The 22,712-nt window shown below is 40.0% G+C and overlaps 1 protein-coding gene across 2 annotated transcripts in view; it reads right to left on the reverse strand.

The window, feature by feature from the left end:
• Window positions 1–21,578, reverse strand: part of LOC125079457 (interferon-induced very large GTPase 1-like) — a 39,406-nt gene extending 17,828 nt beyond the window's left edge. Inside the window, exons 1-2 of one of the 2 annotated variants that reach the window (XR_007121125.1) lie at window positions 21,459–21,578; window positions 4,847–5,264 (exon numbers count right to left, since the gene is read on the reverse strand). The gene's annotated coding sequence lies outside the window, so the exon portion shown is untranslated. Of the gene's footprint in view, window positions 1–4,846; window positions 5,265–21,458 lie in introns of those variants that run through there. The other variant, XM_047693057.1, reaches the window with a different exon arrangement.
• Between the last annotated feature and the right edge of the window lie 1,134 nt (window positions 21,579–22,712).

The raw sequence follows: 22,712 nt of genomic DNA on the forward strand, positions 1-22,712 counted from the left end.
TCTGAAGCTGAAACTCAATCACAAGAGGAAATTTGGAAAGAACCCAAATACATGGAGACTAAACAGCATCCTTCTAAAGAATGAATGGGTCAACCAGGAAATTAAAGAAGAATTGAAAAAATTCATGGAAACAAATGATAATGGAAACGCAACGGTTCAGAATCTGTGGGACACAACAAAGGCAGTCCTGAGAGGAAAATATATAGCGGTACAAGCCTTTCTCAAGAAACAAGAAAGGTCCCAGGTACACAACCTAACCCTACACCTAAAGGAGCTGGAGAAAGAACAAGAAAGAAACCCTAAACCCAGCAGGGGAAGAGAAATCATAAAGATCAGAGCAGAAATCAATTAAATAGAAACCGAAAAAACAATAGAACAAATCAATGAAACTAGGAGCTGGTTTTTGAAAGAATTAATAAGATTGATAAACCCCTGGCCAGACTTATCAAAAAGAAAAGAGAAAGGACCCAAATAAATAAAATCATGAATGAAAGAGGAGAGATCACAATGAACACCAAAGAAATACAGACAATTATAAGAACATACTATGAGCAACTCTACGCCAACAAATTTGACAATCTGGAAGAAATGGATGCATTCCTAGAGACATATAAACTACCACAACTGAACCAGGAAGAAATAGAAACCCTGAGCAGACCCATAACCAGTAAGGAGATTGAAACAGTCATCAAAAATCTCCAAACAAACAAAGCCCAGGGCCAGATGGCTTCCCGGGGGAATTCTACCAAACATTTAAAGAAGAACTAATTCCTATTCTCCTGAAACTGTTCCAAAAAATAGAAATAGAAGGAAAACTTCCAAACTCATTTTATGAGGCCAGCATCACCTTGATCCCAAAACCAGACAAGGATCCCATCAAAAAAGAGAACTACAGACCAATATCCTTGATGAACACAGATGCAAAAATTCTCGCCAAAATACCAGCCAATAGGGTTCAAAAGTACATTAAAAGGGTTATTCACCACGACCAAGTGGGATTTATTCCAGGGATGCAAGGTTGGTTGAACATCCGCAAATCAATCAATGTGATACAACACATTAATAAAAGAAAAAGCAAGAACCATATGATACTCTCCATAGATGCTGAAAAAGCATTTGACAAAGTACAGCATCCCTTCTTGATCAGAACTCTTCAAAGTGTAGGGATAGAGGGCGCACACCTCAATATTATCAAAGCCATCTATGAAAAACCCACCGCAAATATCATTCTCAATGGGGAAAAACTGGAAGCTTTTCCGCTAAGGTCAGGAACACGGCAGGGATGTCCGTTATCACCACTGCTATTCAACATAGTACTAGAAGTCCTAGCCTCAGCAATCAGACAACAAAAGGAAATTAAAGGCATCCAAATCGGCAAAGAAGAAGTCAAACTATCACTCTTTGCAGATGATATGATACTATATGTGGAAAACCCAAAAGACTCCACTCCAAAATTGCTAGAACTTGTACAGGAATTCAGTAAAATGTCAGGATATAAAATCAATGCACAGAAATCAGTTGCATTTCTCTACACCAACAACAAGACAGAAGAAAGAGAAATTAAGGAGTCCATCCCATTTATAATTGCACCCAAAACTATAAGATACCTAGGAATAAACCTAACCAAAGAGACTAAGAACCTATACACAGAAAACTATAAAGTACTCATGAAAGAAATTAAGGAAGACTCAAAGAAATGGAAAAATGTTCCATGCTCCTGGATTGGAAGAATAAATATTGTGAAAATATCTATGCTACCTAAAGCAATCTATACATTTAATGCAATTCCTATCAAAGTACCATCAATTTTTTTCAAAGAAATGGAACAAATAATCCTAAAATTTATATGGAACCAGAAAAGACCTCGAATAGCCAAAGGAATATTGAAAAAGAAAGCCAAAGTTGGTGACATCACAATTCTGGTCTTCAAGCTCTATTACAAAGCTGTCATCATCAAGACAGCATGGTACTGGCACAAAAACAGACACATTGATCAATGGAACAGAATAGAGAGCCCAGATATAGACCCTCAACTCTATGGTCAACTCATCTTCGACAAAGCAGGAAAGTATGTCCAATGGAAAAAAGACAGCCTATTCAATAAGTGGTGTTGGGAAAATTGGACAGCCACATGCAGAAAAATGAAATTGGACCATTTCCTTACACCACACACGAAAATAGACTCAAGATGGATGAAGGATCTCAATGTGAGAAAGGAATCCATCCAAATCCTTGAGGAGAACACAGGCAGCAACCTCTTCGACCTCAGCCGCAGCAACATCTTCCTTGGAACTTCGCCAAAGGCAAGGGAAGCAAGGGCAAAAATGAACTATTGGGATTTTATCAAGATCAAAAGCTTTTGCACAGGAAAGAAACAGTTAATAAAACCAAAAGACAACTGACAGAATGGGAGAAGATATTTGCAAATGACATATCAGATAAAGGGCTAGTGTCCAAAATCTATAAAGAACTTAGCAAACTCAACACCCAAAGAACAAATAATCCAATCAAGAAATGGGCGGAGGACATGATCAGACATTTCTGCAAAGAAGACATCCAGATGGCCAACAGACACATGAAAAAGTGCTCCACATCACTCGGCATCAGGGAAATACAAATCAAAACCACAATGAGATACCACCTCACACCAGTCAGAATGGCTAAAATTAACAAGTCAGGAATGACAGATGCTGGCGAGGATGCGGAGAAAGGAGAACCCTCCTACACTCTTGGTGGGAATGCAAGCTGGTGCAACCACTCTGGAAAACAGCATGGAGGTTCCTCAAAATGTTGAAAATAGAGCTACCCTATGACCCAGCAATTGCACTGCTGGGTATTTACCATAAAGATACAAATGTAGTGATCCGAAGGGTCACGTGCACCCTGAATGTTTATAGCAGCAATGTCTACAATAGCCAAACTATGGAAAGAACCGTAGATGTCCATCAACAGATGAATGGATAAAGAAGATGTGGTATATATACACAATGGAATACTATGCAGCCATCAAAAGAAATGAAATCTTGCCATTTGTGATGACGTGGATGGAACTAGAGGGTATCATGCTTAGCGAAATAAGTCAATCAGAGAAAGACAACTATCATATGATCTCCCTGATATGAGGGAGAGGAGATGCAACATGGGGGGTTAAGGGGGTAGGAGAAGAGTAAATGAAACAAGATGGGATTGGGAGGGAGACAAACCATAAGTGACTCTTCATCTCACAAAACAAACTGAGGGTTGATGGGGGGAGGGGGGTTGGGAGAGGGGGGGTGGGATTATGGACATTGGGGTGGGTATGTGCTATGGTTAGTGCTGCGAAGTGTGTAAACCTTGCGATTCACAGACCTGTACCCCTGGGGATAAAAATATATGTTTATAAAAAATAAAATTAAAAAAAAAACCCACCGAAAAAAAAAAAAGTTCAGGTTATAAGGTTATTATGGAATTTGATGTACTGGACATCTCAATGTGATGGTAAATAGATTAAAAAATTGTCTATATATAAAAAAATGAGCAAGAATAGTGGGAACGATTTAAAAATAAAAGTTGGGGCGCCTGGGTGGCTCGGTGGTTTGAAGCTTCTGCTTTCGACTCATGTCGTGATCTCAGGATCCTGGGCTCTCTGCTTAGCGGGCAGTCTGCTTCCTCCTCTCTCTGCATGCCTCTCTGCCTACTTGTGATCTCTCTCTTTCTGTCAAATAAATAAATAAAATCTTAAAAAAATAAAATAAGAATAAAAAAATGTTGTTCTATGAAGTAGTGGTGGTTGTTCTCTTGTAGTCTTTTTTTTTCTTTTTTCTTTTTTTTTTTTCTTTCCTGGTTGGTTTTCTGGGGGAGGGGCCTGCCACGTGGGTTTTCAGTCAATGATGTTCCCTGAGTTAAGTCCTCCTGCCCCCCTCAAGGGGGTGGGCTCTGAGGAAACCGGTTTTTTCAGGCTTTTGTTCTCTGGAGGTTTTTATGTTTGTTCACTTTTTTTTTTTCTCTCACCTTGACCGCTTTTGATGGTTTTTGTAGGTTTAGAGGAAAGCAAACTGCACCCTGACCTCCCCCTCAGAGAGAAGCCTCAGTCTGCTCTCTTGTGGGTGCTGCAGAGCTCATATAAATTTCCCCTTCCAAATGCCCCACTTTTAAAGTTATTAATAATGAGGTCAGATACAGACCCTTTATATTCCCATTCTTTGTTGAAATAGAGACCAGAAAGGTTTGTTGAATTGTTTGACCCTGTTGTGGAAAAAAAAAAATCAGACCTGTGAGAGACCAAGTGACACTCAGAAGTAGGTGATTTCAGATTTATTTTACACCAGTGGCCCCAGAGCTTGTGCTCCAAGTACAGGGCCCTAGAGCAAAGGTATAGGGCTTTTATAGGGGACTGCAGGCAGTCAGCTTCCAAGGGCTGTGGTGACTGCTGGTAGGTGGGTTTAAACTGGGGGAGTGGGGCCTGCTTTACGTGGGAACAGTAGTATGGGAAGCCTGTGGTGGGAAGCTGGTTTACAGAAGAAGCATCTGGTTATCTCTTCCTCCCGGTAGGGCTTCAGGTTATCTCTAGTTTTTGGTTTTAACTTTTCATCTTCTGGGACCTCCTGGCCTGGGCCTGCTCTGGATAATTTTCTTCTTCATCCCCACTGATCAATCTAAACACAGTGGAAAACTAATAAACATTAGTTAAGCTTCTCTCCATTCTCCACTGCCCTGAAATTTGATCCACTGTTATCTTGACCCAATATATAACTCCTCCTTGACAATCCCTCCTAAGAATCATAAGACCTCAGGGAAAAATATTACCTGATTATCCCACTCCCTCTATTCCCTGTTTTTTTTCTCACTTTGCTGACATTTCCCCACAGAAGAAAATTCCTTTCTGCCTGGCCTTTGTGATGATTGCACTTGTATCTCTATGGTTAGACTGTTTCCCTATTACAAGTCTCCTTTCTCCTACTGCATGCAATAGTACTTTCAAACAAAGTATTTTTAAACCTGTCTGGATTTATTTTTATTCAATAATACAAATTACCAAGTTACTTATTTGTTTAGATAATATACTGCCTTTCTCCCAGATGTGAGGCTGTTTATCAGAACAGTGACACTGCCAGATTCTTATTTGTGTTCTTAGCATGTCTTATCTGGCTGTGTCTCTATGGAGGCTGTTCCCTATGGATGAGGGGGCAGAAGGCAAACTGGGGGCAAAGCACAAGGTGACACGCAATCCCCGCTCCCTCTAGGGTGAGGATCTGTGTGACATTCCTCAGGCACTCCTAGCTGCCCTAAAGCTCAGGGAAGAAAAACAGATGGTTAATGTACAGAGATCACAGTCCTGTGGGAGGTGAGTCTCCCTCAGTTTATAAACATTTAAGTGATTTACAGGAAGAAAGCATTCTTATGAATAACCCAACTTCCAGAAGGAAACTCCCAACTGTATTAATGTTAATGACTTGTAGAGGGAAAAACAAACTTAACTAGACAATGGCAAGGCCTCCAATGTCTTATCAGGTTCTTGTTAGCATATGACAGTCCTTTTGCACACCTCCGTTTTTCCTTACCTCTCCCAACACCCAAGTATATAATCAGTCACCCCTTATAGCCTTGGTGCAGCAGCTTTTTCTGCCCACGGGTCCTGTCTTCCTGCTGTAATAAAATCACCTTTCTGCACCAAAGATATCTCAAGAATTCTTTCTTAGCCGTCTGCTCTGGTTCCTATCTGCATTCAAAAACTACATCACTATGACTATATCCATCAGCTTCTGTTTCTATTTTAGTTTCTGTGTTTGTTGTATCTCTTTGTTTATCCCACTTTTCTCCTTTTTCTTCATCTGTCTCTTTGAAATGAAGCTTTCATCTTCCAGTTGCCCCAGAGAGACTAGAGCAAAGGTACATTAGGTTCCTTGATGATAATGAAGGATAGTTGGAAGAAAGGCAGGCAGTGACAATTACCCTTAACCCCACCCCCAATGCACTAAGAGGAAACCACCCTTAAAAGGATTTTACACAACCCTGGAGGGAACCCTGCACCCTTTCCTATGTGATAGGTAGATGAGAAAAATCTGATTGGGTGAGAGGCACTTGGAGGGTTAATCAGTTTAAAACAAAGAGCCTGCCAACGAGCCCAGAAAATCCCCTAGATCTAAATGCCAAAGCACCAGGCCAAACTGGCAATCCTCTCAGGTCCCTTCCTTCAGGAGCTTTGTATTATCACTCAGTAAACTTTGCTCTACTGCCTAGCAGTCTTAGTCTGGTCTTCCTCTTCATTCCTCAAGGCAGCATGACCAAGAACCATGGGCAGTCAAGGAAAAGAAACCTTACAACGCCTTAACGCCAGCCCAGACTTTGACTCTCTCGGAAGCAGAGGTGCCTGAATTTATGAAAAATGTTCTCACTTCCATTTTTGTTAGTTGTTTTTCTTAAAAAAATGAGTGGGATATAACAAAAGCAGTTCTGAGAGGCAACTTTACAGCAATTAAAGCATATATATATATATATATATATATATATATATATATATATATGGTTTGGGGGAGAAATGGACTGTGGGTGCTGCAAGAGGGAGGGAGCCCTGCTAGCAGAGAGAGGTGAGAGAGAGGGCTGCAAATGGATATGCACAAGGAGAGCACTTCCCCAAAGCCATTGGTTGGGAAAATGAGAAGGGCTGATTTTTGTGTTTTTGCAACCAGTGGGGTTCAAAGACTGGAGTTCTACAGGTTGGTATGCTTGGCTGGGATAGAGACCTGATGATCCTGCCCTACTCCTGGAGAGAAGTCAGGCAAGCAACCCCAGGGCAGATGACATGATCTGAGGATTGCCTAAGGTGCATGGGGACAGGCTGTTGGCTCTTCTTCCAGTGCATCTGTGAGAGGTGGCATTTGCAGAGATGCCTCTCCAGGAGAAAAAGAGCCAGGAGTAGTGGTGGTGGGCACCATTTCCTTTCTCTGCCCTTTAGCATAGGTACAGAGATACCTGCTGAGGGCTCTTAACCTGGACACTGGCTCTTTAGCCTGCTTTGCTTCCAGTTCCACACTCCTGAGCTCATATGCAACTTCCCTTCTAGGTTAAACCCTCCCTCAGAAGACCAGTGCAGGCCCCTGGCACAGCACATTCTTAAAGTTTGGAGTTTTAAAAGTCAGCAGCCTTGGCTGAGACAGAGCCCAAAGTGCACTGTGCTGCTCCCAGCAGTCAGGCAACACAGAGACAGACAGAATGAAAACAGTAATCTGAAAAATGCCTAGGACACATGAAAGGAAATGATTCACTCTTCTGGGAATGGTTCCCTGAGAGCAGATGCTATGGAGACCCACCTCTGGGGACAAAGGAGCTGGCTGGCACCATTTCCCTCTCCTGCCCCTCAGCATAAACAAGCTTTAGTAAACAGCACAGCACCAACTCTGGCTGCCTAACCTGTTTACACAAAGTATGGCCACCCTTCACTCTGCTGGTATCTCTAGTGCCCAAGGACCAGCGCTGTGGGCCCTTTACCCAGAAGGCCAACAGAAACCCCCTGCACACACCACCTCTAAGAACTATAGAGTTCTAGAAGGGTTCAGTTCTAGTTGAAGTAGCATCAGTCTCATTTAACAAGCCGACCAGAACATGGCTAGTTAAATCTCACCACATTCTGGCTAAGGTTCAAATACTGCCCACTGCAGGCAAGGTGAACCTCTGGATATGACTGAGTTGAGGGGTAGAGCAGCCAAAACACAGCAGCAGAGTACCTGCAGCACACACCAAAGACATTCCCTAAAGTGCCAGGCCCTGGACATTGTACGACCTCTCCTTCATAAAGCCGTTATTTCCAGGAGCAAGAAACATTACAGGGTTTTCTAACACATAGAGGAAGACCAAGACCTAGACAAAATGCCAAGACAGAGGAATTCACCCAAAAGAAGCAATACGAGGTCACAACTAGAGATCTAACTGAAAAAGATGTAAGTAATATGCCTGACGGAGCATGTAGAGCAACAATCTTAAGTATACTTGCTGGGTTTTAGAAAAGCATGGAAGACATTGGAGAGAACCATACCACAGAGGTAAAAGAGTTTTAAAAACAGTCAAAAATGGAAAATGCAATAACAAATCTGAAACTGTTTGGCTGTCATGACCACAAGGATGGAAAAAGTGGGAACGAATAAGTGATATAGAAGATAGAACAATGGAAAATGATGAAGTTGAACAAAAGAGAGAAAGAATTATGGATCACAAGTATAGACCTAGGAAACTCAGTGATTCCATAATATGTAATAACATGCATATTATTGGAGTCCCAGGAGAAAAAGAGAAAAGGGGAAGAAGGTTTATTTGAGGAAAAATAGTTGAAAAATTTCCTTATCTAGGGAAGGAAACAGACATTCATGTTCAGGAGACACAAAGGACATCCACTGAAATCAACAAAAGCAGGCCAACACCAATTACATATTGTAGTTAAATTTGCAAACTATAGTATAAAGAAAAATTCTAAAAAATTCTAAAAGCAGCATGATAAAGAAGTCCTTCACTTATAAGGGAAAACTGTAAGGCTAATTGTAGATCTCTTCAGAGAAACTTGGCAAGCAAAAAGAGAGTGACATGATATATTCAACATGCCAACATTTCCCATGCCAACATGGGAAAAACCTGCAATCAAGAATGCTCTATCCATCAAGTCTAACATTCAAAATAGAAAGAGAGATAAAGAGTTTTCCAGACCAACAAAAACTAAAAGAGTTTGTGACCACAAAACCAGCCCTGCAAGAACTATTAATGGGACTTTTATTGGGAAATAAAGACTGAAAGTGACAAAGACAACAGAAAAGCAGAGAACATCTCCAGAAACAAAGACAAACCAAGTAATAAAATGGTAATAAATACATATTTATCACTAATTACTCTGAATCTAGAAGGACTAAACTCTCTAATCAAAAGATGTAGGATGTCAGAATGGATAAAAAACAAAGAAGCAAACAAACAAAACAGAACAAAAAATAAGACCCATCTGTATGCTACCTACAAGAGACTCATTTTAGACCTAAAGACACCTGGAGATTGAATGTAAGGCAATGGAGAAACATTCATCGTGCAAATGGAAATCAAAAGAAAGCTGAAGTAGCTATATTTATATCAGACAAATTAGATTTTAAGCTGAAGACTGTAACAAGAGATGAAGAAGAGTATTATATCATAATAAAGGGGACTATCCAACAAGAAGCTCTAACAATTTTAAATATTTATGCCTCCAACCTGGGCACCCCCAAATATATAAAACAATTAATAACAAACATACATGAATTCATTGATAATAATACAATAATATTAGGGAACATTAACACCCTCCTTACAACAATGGACAGATCATCTTCAACAAGAAAACAAAGGCTTTGAATGCCACCCTGGACCAGATGTACTTAACAGATATATTCAGAACACTTCATCCTAAAGCAGAAAAGAATATACATTCTTTTCAAGTGCAGTAGGAAAATCCTCCAGAACAGATCACATACCAGGTCACAAAACAGGCCTCATCAGCTGCAAAAAGACCATACCATGCATACTTTCTGACCACAAAGCTATGAAACTTGAAGTCAAACACACAAGAAAATTTAGAAAGACCACAAATACATGGATGTTAAACAACATGCTACTAGAAAATGAATGGGTCAACCAGGAAATCAAAGAAGAATTTAAAAAAATACATGGAGGGGTGCCTGGGTGGCTCAGTGGGTTAAAGCCTCTGCCTTCAGCTCAGGTCATGATCCCAGGGTCCTGGGATCGAGCCCCATATCAGGCTCTCTGCTCAGCAGGGAGCCTGCTTCCCTCTCTCTCTGCCTGCCTCTTTGCCTACTTGTGATCTCTGTATGTCAAATAAATAAATAAATAAAATCTTTAAAAAAAAATGGAAACAAATGAAAATGAAAACAGAACTGTCTAAAATCTTTGGGGTGTAGCAAAGTGGTCCTAAGAGGAGAGTATATAGCAATACAGACCTACCTCACGAAACAACAAAAAACTCAAATATACAACCTAACCTTACATGCAAAGGAGCTAGAAAAAGAACAACAAATGAAACCTAAAGCCAGCAGATGAACGGAAATAATAAAGATTAGAGCCGAAGTAAATGATATAGAAACTAAAAAATATAGTAGAACAGATCAATGAAACCAGGAGTTGTTTCTTTGAAAAAAATTAATAAAATTGACAAACCTCTAGCCAGACTTACAAAAAGAAAAGAAAAAGGACCCAAATAAATAAAATCACAAACAAGAGAGGAGAAATAACAACCCACACCACAGAAATACAAACAGTTGTAAGAGAATATTATGAAAAATTGTAGGGCAACAAATTTGGCAATCTGGAAGAAATGGGTGAACTCCCAAACACGTATACACTACAAAAACTGAAACAGGAAGAAATAGAAAACTTGAGCAGACTGTTAACCACAAAGAATTTGAATAAATAATAAAAAATCTCCCCAAAAACAGAAGTCCTGAGCCAGGTGACCTCTCAGGGGAATTCTACCAGACATTTATGGAAGAGTTAATATCTATTCTTTTCAAACTGTCCCAAAAAATAGAAATGGAAGGAAAACTTCCAAACTCATTCTATAAGGACAGCATTACCTCAATTCCAAAACCAGATGAGGACCCCACTAAAAGAGAGGACTATTGGCAAATATCCATGAAGAAAAATTCTCAACAAAAAACTAGCAAATTGAATCCAACAGTACATTAAAAGAATCATTCTCACTGATCAAGTGGGATTTACTCCTGGGTTGCAAGTGTGATTCAATATTTGCAAATCAACAAACATGATACACCTCATTAATAAAAGAAAGAACCATATGATCCTTTCAATAGATGCAGAAAAAGTATTTGACTAAGTGTACATCCATTTATGGTAAACCCGTAAGAAAATAGGGGTGGAGGGAGCCCACCTCAACATAATAAAGGCCTTATATGAAAAACCTACAGCTAATATCATCCTCAGTGGGAGAAAACAGAGGTTTTCCTCTATGATCAGGAACAAGACAAGGATGCCCACTCTCACCTCTGTTTTAAATATAGTACCGGAAGTCTTAGCCTCCGCAATAGGACAATGAGAAGAAATAAAAGGCATCCAGATCGACAAGGAAGAAATGAAACTTTCAGTATTTGCAGACATAGAAAACCCAAAAGACTCCACCAAAAAATTCCTACAGCTGATACACAAATTCAGTAAAGTTGCAGGTACAAAATCAATGTACAGAAGTCTCTTGCATTTCTTATATCAATAATGAATCTGCAGAAAGAGAAATACAAAGGAATTGATCCCATTCACAATTGCACCCAAAATCATAAGATACCTAGCAGTAAACCTAACCAAAGCAGTAAAAGATTTGTACTGTGAAAACTATAGAACACTGGTGGAAGAAATTGAAGATGACACAAAGAAATGGAAAAACATTCTATACGCATGTACTGGAAGAACACATATTGCTAAAATGTCTATGCTACCAAAACCAATCTACACATTCAATGCAATCCTTGTCAAAATGCCAATAGCATTTTCCACAAAGCTAGAACAAACAATCCTAAAATCTGTATGAAACTGCAAAAGATCATGAATAGCACAGCAGTCCTGAAAAAGAAAAGCATAGCTGGAGGTATCACAAGGTATATTACCAAGCTGTAATGGAGAAGACAGTATGGTATTGGCACAAAGACGGATACATGGATAAATGTAACAGAATAGGAACCCCAGAAATAGACCCACAGCTATATGGTCAACTAATCTTCGACAAAGCCGGAAAGAATACTCAGTGGGAAAAAGACAGTCTCTTCAACAAATGGTGTTGAGAAAACTGGACAGCAACATGCAAAAGAAAGAAACTGTGCCACTTTCTTATACCACTCACAAAAATCAATTCAAAATGAATGAAAGACTTTAATATTTTATAGCAGCATTGTTCACAATAGCCAAAATATGGAAAGAGCCCAGATGTCCAGCGACAAATGAATGGAAAAAGAAGATGTGGTTAATATGTACAATGAAATATTACTCAGCCATCAAAAAGAATGAAATCTTGCCACTTGCAACAACATGGATGGAACTAGGAGGTATTAAGCTAAGTGAAATAAGTCAGAGAAAGACAAATACCATGTGATTTCAGTGGTTTAATATCATATGATTTCATATTATTTATGTGGAATGCAAGAAAGAAGTCAGAGGAACATAGGGGAAGGGAAGGAAAAATAAAATAAGATGAAATCACAGAAGGAGACAAGCCATAAGAGACTCTTAACCCATAGGAAACAAACAGGGTTACTGAAGAGGGGGATATGGGGGGAGGGAGTAATTGGAGGATAGGCACTTGATGTAAGGCACTTGATGTAATGAGCACTGGGTGTTATATGTAACTGAGGAATCACTAAATTCTACCTCTGAAACGAATAATACACTATAGGTTAACTAAATTGAATTTAAATAAAATTTTAAAAAAAGTATGAAAGAGCTTAGTGTGAGACAGGAAACCATCAACATCCTAGAGGAGAACATAGGCAGAAAACTTTTTGACCTTGGCCATAGCATTCTTTCTGGATATGTCTACTAAGGCAAGGGTACCTAAAGCAAAACTAAACTACTAGGACTTCACCAAAATAAAAAGCTTCTGCACAATAAAGGAAACAATCAACAAAACTGAAAGGCAACCTACGGAATGTGAGATGTTTGCAAATAACATATCTGATAAAGGGTTAGTATTCAAAATCTATAAGGAACTTATCAAACTCAATACCCAGAAAACAAATAATCTAGTTAAAAAATGAACAGAAGACATGAATAGACATTTTTCCAAAGAAGACATAGAGATGGCCAACAGACATGTGAAAAGATGCTCAACATCACTCATTATCAGGGACATACAAATCAAAACTATGATGATATATCACCTTATACCTATCAGAATGGCTAAAATTAGCAACATGGGAAATACATGTATTGACTTGGATGTGGAGAAAGGGGGAACCCTCTTATATTGTTGGTGGGAATGCAAACTGGTGCAGCCCTTCTGGAAAACAGTGTGGAGGTTCCTCAGAAAGTTAAAAATAGAGCTATCCCATGGACTAGCAATTGCACTACAAGATATTTATCCAAAGGATACAAACATAGTGATTCGAAGGGGCACATACAGTTGAATGCTTATGGCAGCAATATCCACAATAGCCAATCTATGGAGAGATCCCAAATGTCCAACAACTGATGAATGGATAAAGAAGATGTGGTGTACACACACACACACAGGAACATTATTCAGCCATAAAAAGAATGAAATGTTTCCATTTGGAATGACCTGGATGGAGCTAGGAGTTTTACACTAAATGAAATAAGTCAGAGAGAGACAAATATCATAGGATTTCACTCACATGTTGAACTTAAGAAAAAAAAACACACATAAAAAAAGAGAGGGAGACCAAGAAACAGACTCTTTAACTATAGAGAAGAAACTGAGGGTTGCTGAAGGGGAGGTCAGTAGGAAATAGGATAAATGAATGGTGGGTATTAAAGAGGGCAGTTGTGATGAGCACTGGAAAATTTATTTAGAAAATTTAGAAAACGATAAAAAAGGAGAAATAACTTACTCAATATGTAAGTGATGAATTATTAAATTTTGAAACTAATATTAGGCTGTATGCTAGCTAACTGGAATTTAAATAAAAATTCGAAACAAACAAAAATAAACATGATTATTTGTTAAGTGGCTAATGTGCGTTCCTTGGCAACTTTTCTCTAGGCTTCCACGTGTGTGTGTATTTTTTTTCCTTATGTTTCCAACTTTTCCATTTGAAAAATTCTAGCCTTATTCTGAATACAGTGAGAGAAAAGAAATTCACCCAGACATCCCCAGGAATATAGTCAGTCACCCAGGACCCCACTCAGGGCTGGGACTAGGACAAAGTGACAAAGAAGCTCAAGTTGCAAGGGAACTTGAGAGTGAAGGCATGCTTAAAGATTGCACTCTAGGCCTCTCACTTGCCTCACTCATGTTCTCACCCTACTCCCAGCTTTGGCATGAAGTCTTGTGGAGTGGAGTCCTTTGACTATAAATCCTTTGACCAGAAGTCAAGTCAATTAATTCACCAATTAGAGAGAGAAGGGCAGCTGCAATCATAGGATCTCTCCTGCCTTGGTATTTTCCCCTGATCCTTTCCTTCCAGTTGGCTCATCTTTGGCTGAGAGAATATATCTTTTAAGAGACTCTGTCAGCCTATTCCAAAATCTGGTGGGAGATAACTGACAACAAAGGAAAAGCAGGAGAATAGGAAAAAAAGACAGATAAACCAGAGGTGTTAGGAAAAACTGTCTTTGTTTCAACACCATATATGTGGTAGTTTTACCCACAACAAGCAATTCTCTGACAGCAGCTGAGTATCCTACAATTTAACTAAATTTTGACACTACCTACCTGGATATACTTTCGGCTAGATCCCAAGGTTAAGGGCTCAGTCCTAGGAAACTGTCCCCACTTAGTGCCAGCTGCAAGCAGTAGGTCCTCACGTTACTCATAACTTCTGTCCGACTTGGCTACAGTCAGAGAGTCTCATGACCCCTGCCTTATGTTTGATTAATTTGTTGGAGTTGCTCACAGAACTCAGAGAAACATGTACTAACCAGTTTATTAAACATTTGATAAAAAATGCAGATGAACAGCCAGATGAAGATATACATAGGCAAGGGTTCATCTGGGAGGATCCTGAGTATAGGAGTGTCTGTTCCCATGGAGTTGGAGTGTATTACTCTCATGGTGTGTAGATGTATATTCACCAACTTGGAAGCTCTCTGAATGCCCATGGGATTTTATGAAGGCCTCATTACATAAGCATGATCTATTATTTACTCCATTTCTAGCCCTTTCCCATTCTCTGGTGAATGGGACGGTTGGAATTAACAACCTCAAACTTCTAATCATGGCTTTATTTTTCTGGTAACTAGTCCCCAGCCAGAAACCCTCCAGGAGCCCACCCAGAATTGCCTGATTAGAACAAAAGATGCTTCTGGTGCTCTTATCACTTAGGGATTTATAAGGGTTTCAGGTCAGGGTTTCAGGGTTTCAGGTTCCTGGTCAGGAACCAGGATGAAAATTGACTTGTAGACAGTCCCATGATAAGAAAGGGTGGGTCAAGGTGGTGACAAGGATTTTCCCTCATATGTTGCCTGTTTTCCAGAAGGTTTAATTAGGTAGGAATCTAAGCATTTCACTAGGAATGGTTACTGTTCCCCTTAGGAAGGCTGGTAGTGAGAGAAAATGATAAAATGATTTCCTCTTTCATTGCTCCTCAGTAGGGATTTGTGCTCCCTAGGTTTAGCTAAGTGTCCACAATTTGCCCACTATTGCACCTTTTTTCTTTAACTTGCACCTTACTGATTTATTGATTAGTTTTTGACATTTATAAAATATCTGTAGAAAGTTTGGATCTAGGTTGCCAGTACTATTAAAATTGCTCCCACCTCTCAATGTCCCTTTATTTTAATTTTATTTTTTAATTTAATTTTATTTCTTCAGTGTTCGAAGATTCTTTGTTTATGCACCACACCCAGTACTCCATGTAATATGTGCCCTCCTTAATACATGCCACCACCAGGCAACTTCTTTGCACCTGGTCAATAAATTTGAATATAGGGGTGAAAAAGTCTTTTTTCCCTAGTCCACATGCCATGCTAATGCTCAGCGAGAAGATTTTCTGTTCTCTTCCAGTGAAACTACCTTGAACCACACAGTTGAACAAATGACAAAGCTTATAAATAGCACAGATATATGGCTAATAAAGGTGTTCAGCTTCACAGTGATTAGGGAGATGCAGATCAAGACCACACTGAGATTTTGTCATATACACATTTGGCAAAATTCAGAAGAAAATATCAAGTGTTAAAGAGGATTTGTATCAACTGGATATTTTATATACTTTTGTGGTAGGAGTGTAAATTCGCACAGCTTCTTTAGAAAAACAGTTTGGCTTTATCTTGTAACGTTGAACATTTATATGTCCTACACTTCTACTCCTGGGCATATGTCCAAGAGATAATCTGGCATCAAGGGATATGACTAAAGATGTTTGTAGCAATATTATTCATCAAAGAAAAATCTGGGGCTCCTGAGTAGCTCGGTTAATTGTCTGCCTTTGGCTCAGCTCATGACCTCAAGGCCTGGGATCAAGCCCCACATCAGGCTCCCTGCTCAGTGGGGATTCTGCCTCTCCCTCTCCCACTTCCCCTCCTCTTGCTTGTGCACATGCTCTCTCTCTATCTCAGATATATTTAAAAAAATCAATAATTAAAAAATCAATAAAAAATAAAAAAAAACAAATGTCTGGGACAATAGATATATTCTTGCATATTTACATAATGCTAGGTAATATTACACTACAGTCCAAAAATGAACCACAGCTACACATTGAGGAAGGAGAACTAGGTTGTGTCAGGGAGTCAAAAAATGAATCTCGTGGACAAAGGAGAGTGAGCAAAGTGATAGAGTTTTGTTAAGCAAGGATACAGAAAAAGCTCTCAGAAGTGAAAGGAGTCCTGACAGGGCCTCCCCTGACAGTCTTTTATTTAGAACTGACTAGGGAGCTTGCAGCCTTAACATTCTTGTGACTTCTTGGTTTGAGTGAGGACTGATTTTATTTCTTTTTAGGGTCTGGTTATCTTTGTTGGTCACAGGTGACTGTCATTAAAAAAAGACAACTCCCGCCCGCCCTCTCGCCCTGCCCCACACACCTAGGGCAGAGTGATCTGGTGTGTTCCTCTATCTCTGGTTTCTTTACACCTCAGCATTTGGGGGATTTCTGTGAGCCTGATCACATAGCCCCCGCCCCCCCAACTATCCCCACCTGTTCCTTACTCAATATGACAATGTGGGTGAATCTTAGCAATAATGTCCTAAGTGAAAGATATAAATCCAAGGTTATAGAGCATTTAAGATCCTTTCTAGAATGTTAAAACTAAACAATATGTGTTTTAGAAATAAATGTATGTGCTCCAACTGTATTTTTGAAAAGTAAGGTAGAAAAACACAAGATTCAGGGTAGTGGTTACCTCGGGTGTTGGGAGGCAGAGGAAATGATAAGGAAGAAGGATAGAAGTAAATGAAGTCGTTGTCAATGGTCTAGTTTTCAGGTTGGGTGGTGAGTTAATGGGTGTGTATTATATTAAGCCAACCATCCATCCAACAAACCTATGAGTTTCTGAGGTGGTCCCTCTACCTCAAAGACCCTTTTATCTTTACATTGCTTCATACTTGTTCCTTATTTCTTCTCTTTATTGTTTTCTAAATTTTCTAAATAATATTGCTTATAAATACATGAGTTTTCAATTTGACATGTAATTTAATTTAATTTAGAAAACTCAGAGTTTTGAATAACTTCCATAAGTGTCCCTAATTCTGTTATTTAGTGATGAATATGAATTCCACACTAATTCAACCTTCTTAGGGATGTGCATCTATGTTTGGGCTTTGTGTATGTATATGAGGGATGAGAAAGGATATATAGTTTTATGTGCATTTGTTGGCTTCTCTTGTCATAAGTTCTTGGCTTTTGTCACACAAAAGTCATTCTGACTTTTTTCTGTCTTCATTTACTGCTTTCTCCATCCTTTTGCCCCCTTTTCACTCCTCATCTTCCCAAAGTTTCTGCCTCACTACATTGAATCTTCTGGATGATGTTCATTTCATGTATGTATCTCTAAGCATCCTTCTCTGCTACGTTTACTCATTAACTCAGCAAATATTTATGGAACATCATGGAACCTCTCTCATGTGCTGGGCATAATAGGACTGGTGCTACACCCATGAGGCAGTTGGTAACCATCTCAGCCTTCACAGAGGTCACAGATAAGTTGGGGAGAAAGACATTAAACCAGCAATTAAAACACAAAACTGTGGGTGCTGTGAAAGGAACAATATAGCATCTCTTTTTGTGTGAAAACCTGGGAGGCGGGCCTAACTCTGATATGAGATTTCAGGGAAGATTTCCTGGAAGATGGATTGAAACCTGGAAGATAAAAGGAAATCTTCTAATGAAGGGAAGGAAGGGATTTATCTGTGTTCAAAAGCACAGATCTAATTTGTTCGTCTTTGCTGTATGAAAATGCAGTGTATGGATTTCATTGTATGAATGCACCATAACGTATTTTTTCAGTTTCCCATTGAGAATTGATCAGTAGGTTTCTAATTCTCTTTTGCTATTACCATGACTGGGCAATTATTGTGCATGTTTTTATTTGAAGATGTTTGAAATTTTTCTAAAAGAGGTACATGTAGGAGTAAAATTGCCTTGTCCTAAGAAGTCATTAATTTCATTGATATGAGGGATGCCTGAGTGGCTCAGTTGGTTAAGCATCTGCCTTTGGCTCAGGTTATGATCCCAGGGTCCTGGGATCCAGTCCTACACTGCGCTCCTTGCTCAGTGGGGAGCCTGCTTCTCCCTCTGTCTGCCACTCCCCTTGCTTGTGTGCTCTCTCTTTCTCCCTCTCATAAATAAATATTTTAAAAATTCATCAGTTTGAGTAGGGACCTAAGTTAAATATTTTCCATATAGATAACTGATTTTCCTAGCCTCTTTAATCTAGTAAGCATGTTCCTCTTCTGATTTGTAATAATTTCTCTGTAATACACAAAGCTCGTATACATGCAAGTTTTTATTTTCTAAGCTCTTATTCTCTGCCTTTGCTATATTTGCTTATCCTCTGTTGTTATTAGAGATTACTATAAATAATGTGGATTTTTAAAAGACTTTGATATCTGGTCAGGCAAGTACTATTACAGGATTTTTATTCCTATAGTGCCTGGTTCTTTGTTACACAGCTTTGAAGAATGAAGAGGTTGACCAGATGAAGAGTGGTGTATACACCCAAGGTGGTGTAGAAAGAGGAGGAGGAAGGGGAGATAAAAGAGGCAAAGTGCTGCCAGAAGGCAGAGAAAGAAGTTTCTGAGTTCTAAACCTTGTCAGCTTGGACAGATGAACAGACACCATGGTTTTTTGTTTGTTTGTTTTCCACCAAAGTGGAATTAGGCAATCCATGTTGGGCCAGAGAAGATGGAATTTCTCTGAAACAAAGGGAGTTTTGGCAGCTGCTTGGGAATATTCTGTAAAGTCCCTCTCCTGAGGTAGACTAACCAGAGATAGTTAGCTTGGTTTATAGCCATTAACCCAGGATATCAATGAGTGAGAAGCTCCCAAGCACCAGTAAGGTTTCAGGGTAGGACAGATAGGTAGTGTAAACCGGTCTAAGACCCAGACAAGGAGGCTGAGACCCTGGGGAAGGAGAAAATGGGGGTGAAGAATTTTCTACAGACTCCATTTGCCTATCTTGCTTTTGGTGTGGTATTCCTTTGCCCACAGTGGTGGGTAGGTCATGAGAGAGAGCAGCCTGAAGGCTGGGATTGATCTTACACTGTTGGCACAGGCCTTTGTTTTCCATAAGGCCCAGAAATACTGTACATAAGATACTTCACCCCCATTTACCCTCATGTTTGAAAACAAGTCTAATTGTAAAATAGTATTATAATTGATAGTTTCCCCAGGTGCTCATTTGTTATCCTCCAACTTGTACTGTAGCCATGCCTCAGAACAAAAGAAAATGAACTGCCTTTTCCCCAGTATAAACCAGGAAGGCATATTTGGAGTCAGTTAGTGTGGAGTACGGGTTTTGGTTGGAAATTGCCCATCTATAAAAAGAGAAGAAAAGTATCCCTTACCTTGATTTCTTATAGTTGATCAGGAAGACTTTTGGGAAGAGAGGACAAGCATCCCCACCTCAGTTCCTCTTTATCCTTTCCTGATGTGTGGTCATATCTACTCACACAACTGACAGCCAGAGCTCCTGTCATCACTGCAAGGTGCTGGGACTAGTTATGTGTACCCAGGCTTGGTCCTACCTCCAGAGAGCGACCCTGGTTTCCCTGACCTCATTTCCTACCTATGAGACTCAAGGGGTACTGACTGTGACCTAGTAAGACTGCCTTAGTAGTTAATAGATGTGTTAGACTTTTTTTTGGCCCACTGAATGTTGGCATTGATGTGGGAAACAAGGGCAGAGGGAAATGTAGATAAAATTAAATGTTTTTATAACCTTCAACCCATTGACAATTATTTGAGGCAGACAGAGTATATTCCTCCAGGAAGCTCCTGTCTTAATGTTAATGTCTTCCTAGGGGGAAAAACAACCTTAGTTTGATAAGAGCAAGGCCTCCTGTATCCTGTGAGTCTTCTTTAGCATGTAAAAATCCTTTTGGAACCTCTCTCCCTTTTCCTTCCACCAACCCCAAAATGTATAATCAGTTGCTCCTCACAACCCTGGGGAGCACCTATTTCTGCCCATGGGTCCTGTCCCCAAGCTTTAGTAAAACCACCATTTTGCCTCGGAAAGATCTCAAGAATTCTTTCTTGGCCATTGGCTCTGGACCTCACCAGCATTCAAAAACTACATCAGCATGATAGGGATGGTAGAATTGTTCCTTCTGACATAGCCACAATAAAAGGGTAACAGAAGCTAGTTTCTGGAGGGATAAAGTAGGCCACATGGGAGGTGGGAAGTCACCAAGGTAGACATTTGTTCCCTTGCCTTGTTCTGCTAGTCCCACATATAGATGGCCTAACCACTGGGGTGTCCATTTTAAAACATGCAGGGGGAGTACAGTTTGCAAGATGGAGTAAGAGGCTCCTGCTGCACATAGAAGCTCTCCTTTTATGGTATAGACACAGAAGCCTGAAGGGGGAGGAACATATCTATCCTTTACACAAAAACAACATTTATGCTTGGCTTCTGCATTTGTGCAGAGGAGACAATGCCAGGGTTTCCCTAGTAGGGGAATTAAAAGGGGGGCCTCATCAAGCACAGCATGAGCCAGGTCTCTTAGGAGGTCTCAGTGGCCAGCCTTCTGGTCAATATGAAGGTTCCTTTCAAGGGTCTGAGAGACAGGAAGGGGTGTGGGGGATCTTAGGAATCATACCCGAGGTAGGAAGGGCCTGAAACAGGAGGCTCTTCCTCATCATAACTGGGAACTGTGAGCATGATCCCTTGAAGTCTGCCCAAACCATTTGCAGGAGGATGTCTAGGGGACCATCCCAGGCTTTTTCCACTTGTCTTCCCAGGGAGGAGTCAGCCAAGAAGAGGGTAATAGGAGGGTGTCTTCCCAGATGTCTGGATGGGCAAGTAAGGAACTCGGTCCTTTGAGAGCCTTTGGGTATCCACCAAAGAGTAGCCTCGGCTAGGACCCCTCAGTCACTGTTTGGTTTTCCCTGGGTTCCCCATATCTGGTGATCTCCTCCCAAAGGAATACTGAGTCCTCACCAAACCAACATTCCCAGCTTATGTTGGGCGATCAGTCTGAAAGGAGTCCAGAGAATTTGTCACCCGAGTCTTGAGAATGGCAGTCATACTAATTGCTCTTAGACTGACAGGTGCCCATTGTACTGACAAACAAAAAGAGAGAGATAGAGAGAGACTTGCTGCCCACTACTCACGGTTAGATGTCCTTGGTGATGGTGGAGATTGCAGGAGAGACCCCAGCAAATATTACATGACTTTTATTCCCTTAATGCCCGGAGTTCTTGGTCACGCTGCTTCGAGGAACTAAGAGTGGTGGGTAGCAGAACAAAGTTTATTGAGTGAACATAAAAAACTCCTGGAGAAAGAGGGGGTTTGAGAGATTTGCCATTTGGGCTTTAAAATCTAGGGGTTTTTATAAGCTCTTTTGCGTGACTATCTTGAGCATCCTGAGTGTGAGCCCGCTCTGGATTGGCTGCTAAGGTGTGCCAGTCAGGTCTTGAACTTGGACTCATCTGCCTATCCGATTATTTTCACGTGTTGATGGTCTTTTGGGCTGAGATCTGGGAGCTACTTTTCTGCAGTTGTGATACTGACAAATGCTCTGTGGTTACTTGCCCTGTGTTGGGATGTTTTGTAGAAGTCACTTCTGCAAAAGTTGCAAAACAGGATGTCAGTGCCCTCCTGTCTAAGCTGCCAAACAGGATGTCAGTGCGGTTTTATCTTAGCTGTCCTAACTCTGTATTTTCTTGTTGGGGACCCTGGCTCTGACTACCTGATTGTTCAACTAACTACTAACAGTACCTCACCTTCATTTTGTTTCTTCCAGCAGCATTGGCTGCTTTTGCCTTTTTAGATAGATTCTCGTATTATTTTAAGGTAAACTTTTAAAGTTCCATGGAAACCTTGTCAGGCTTTTGGCTGTAAATACATTTACAAACATTGTTGTAATTAAAATTACAAACATTGAGTTTGAGAATTTTTAGGAGAAATGCCATCTTTATTGAGACCTGTCGTTCATGGATATGGTTGTCTCTACTATTTAGGTGTTTTTTTATGTGCCTCAATAAAGTTCCATAACTTTCTTTGAGAAAGTTCTTATACATCCTCAGTAGATATACTCTGATATTATTTGTTACTCTGTTGTTAGTATTAATGGCATGGTTTTAAAAATATATTCTTTTTTTAATGCTTCTACATGTTATTTTTTTCCACCAAATTTTTATTTAAATTGCAATTAGTCAACAGAGTTTAATAGTAGTTTCGGGAGTAGAATTTGGTGATTGAACACTTACATACAACACTCAGTGCTCATCACAAGTGCCCTCTTAATCCCTATCACCTATTTGATGCATCCTCTCACCAACACCCACTGCCAACCATGTTTGTTTTCAGTAGTTAGGAGTCTGTTTCTTCATTTGCCTCTCTTTTTATTTTTTTAATTTTCTTAA

Source organism: Lutra lutra, chromosome 10 (assembly GCF_902655055.1).
Source record: "Lutra lutra chromosome 10, mLutLut1.2, whole genome shotgun sequence".
NCBI lineage: Eukaryota > Metazoa > Chordata > Mammalia > Carnivora > Mustelidae > Lutra > Lutra lutra.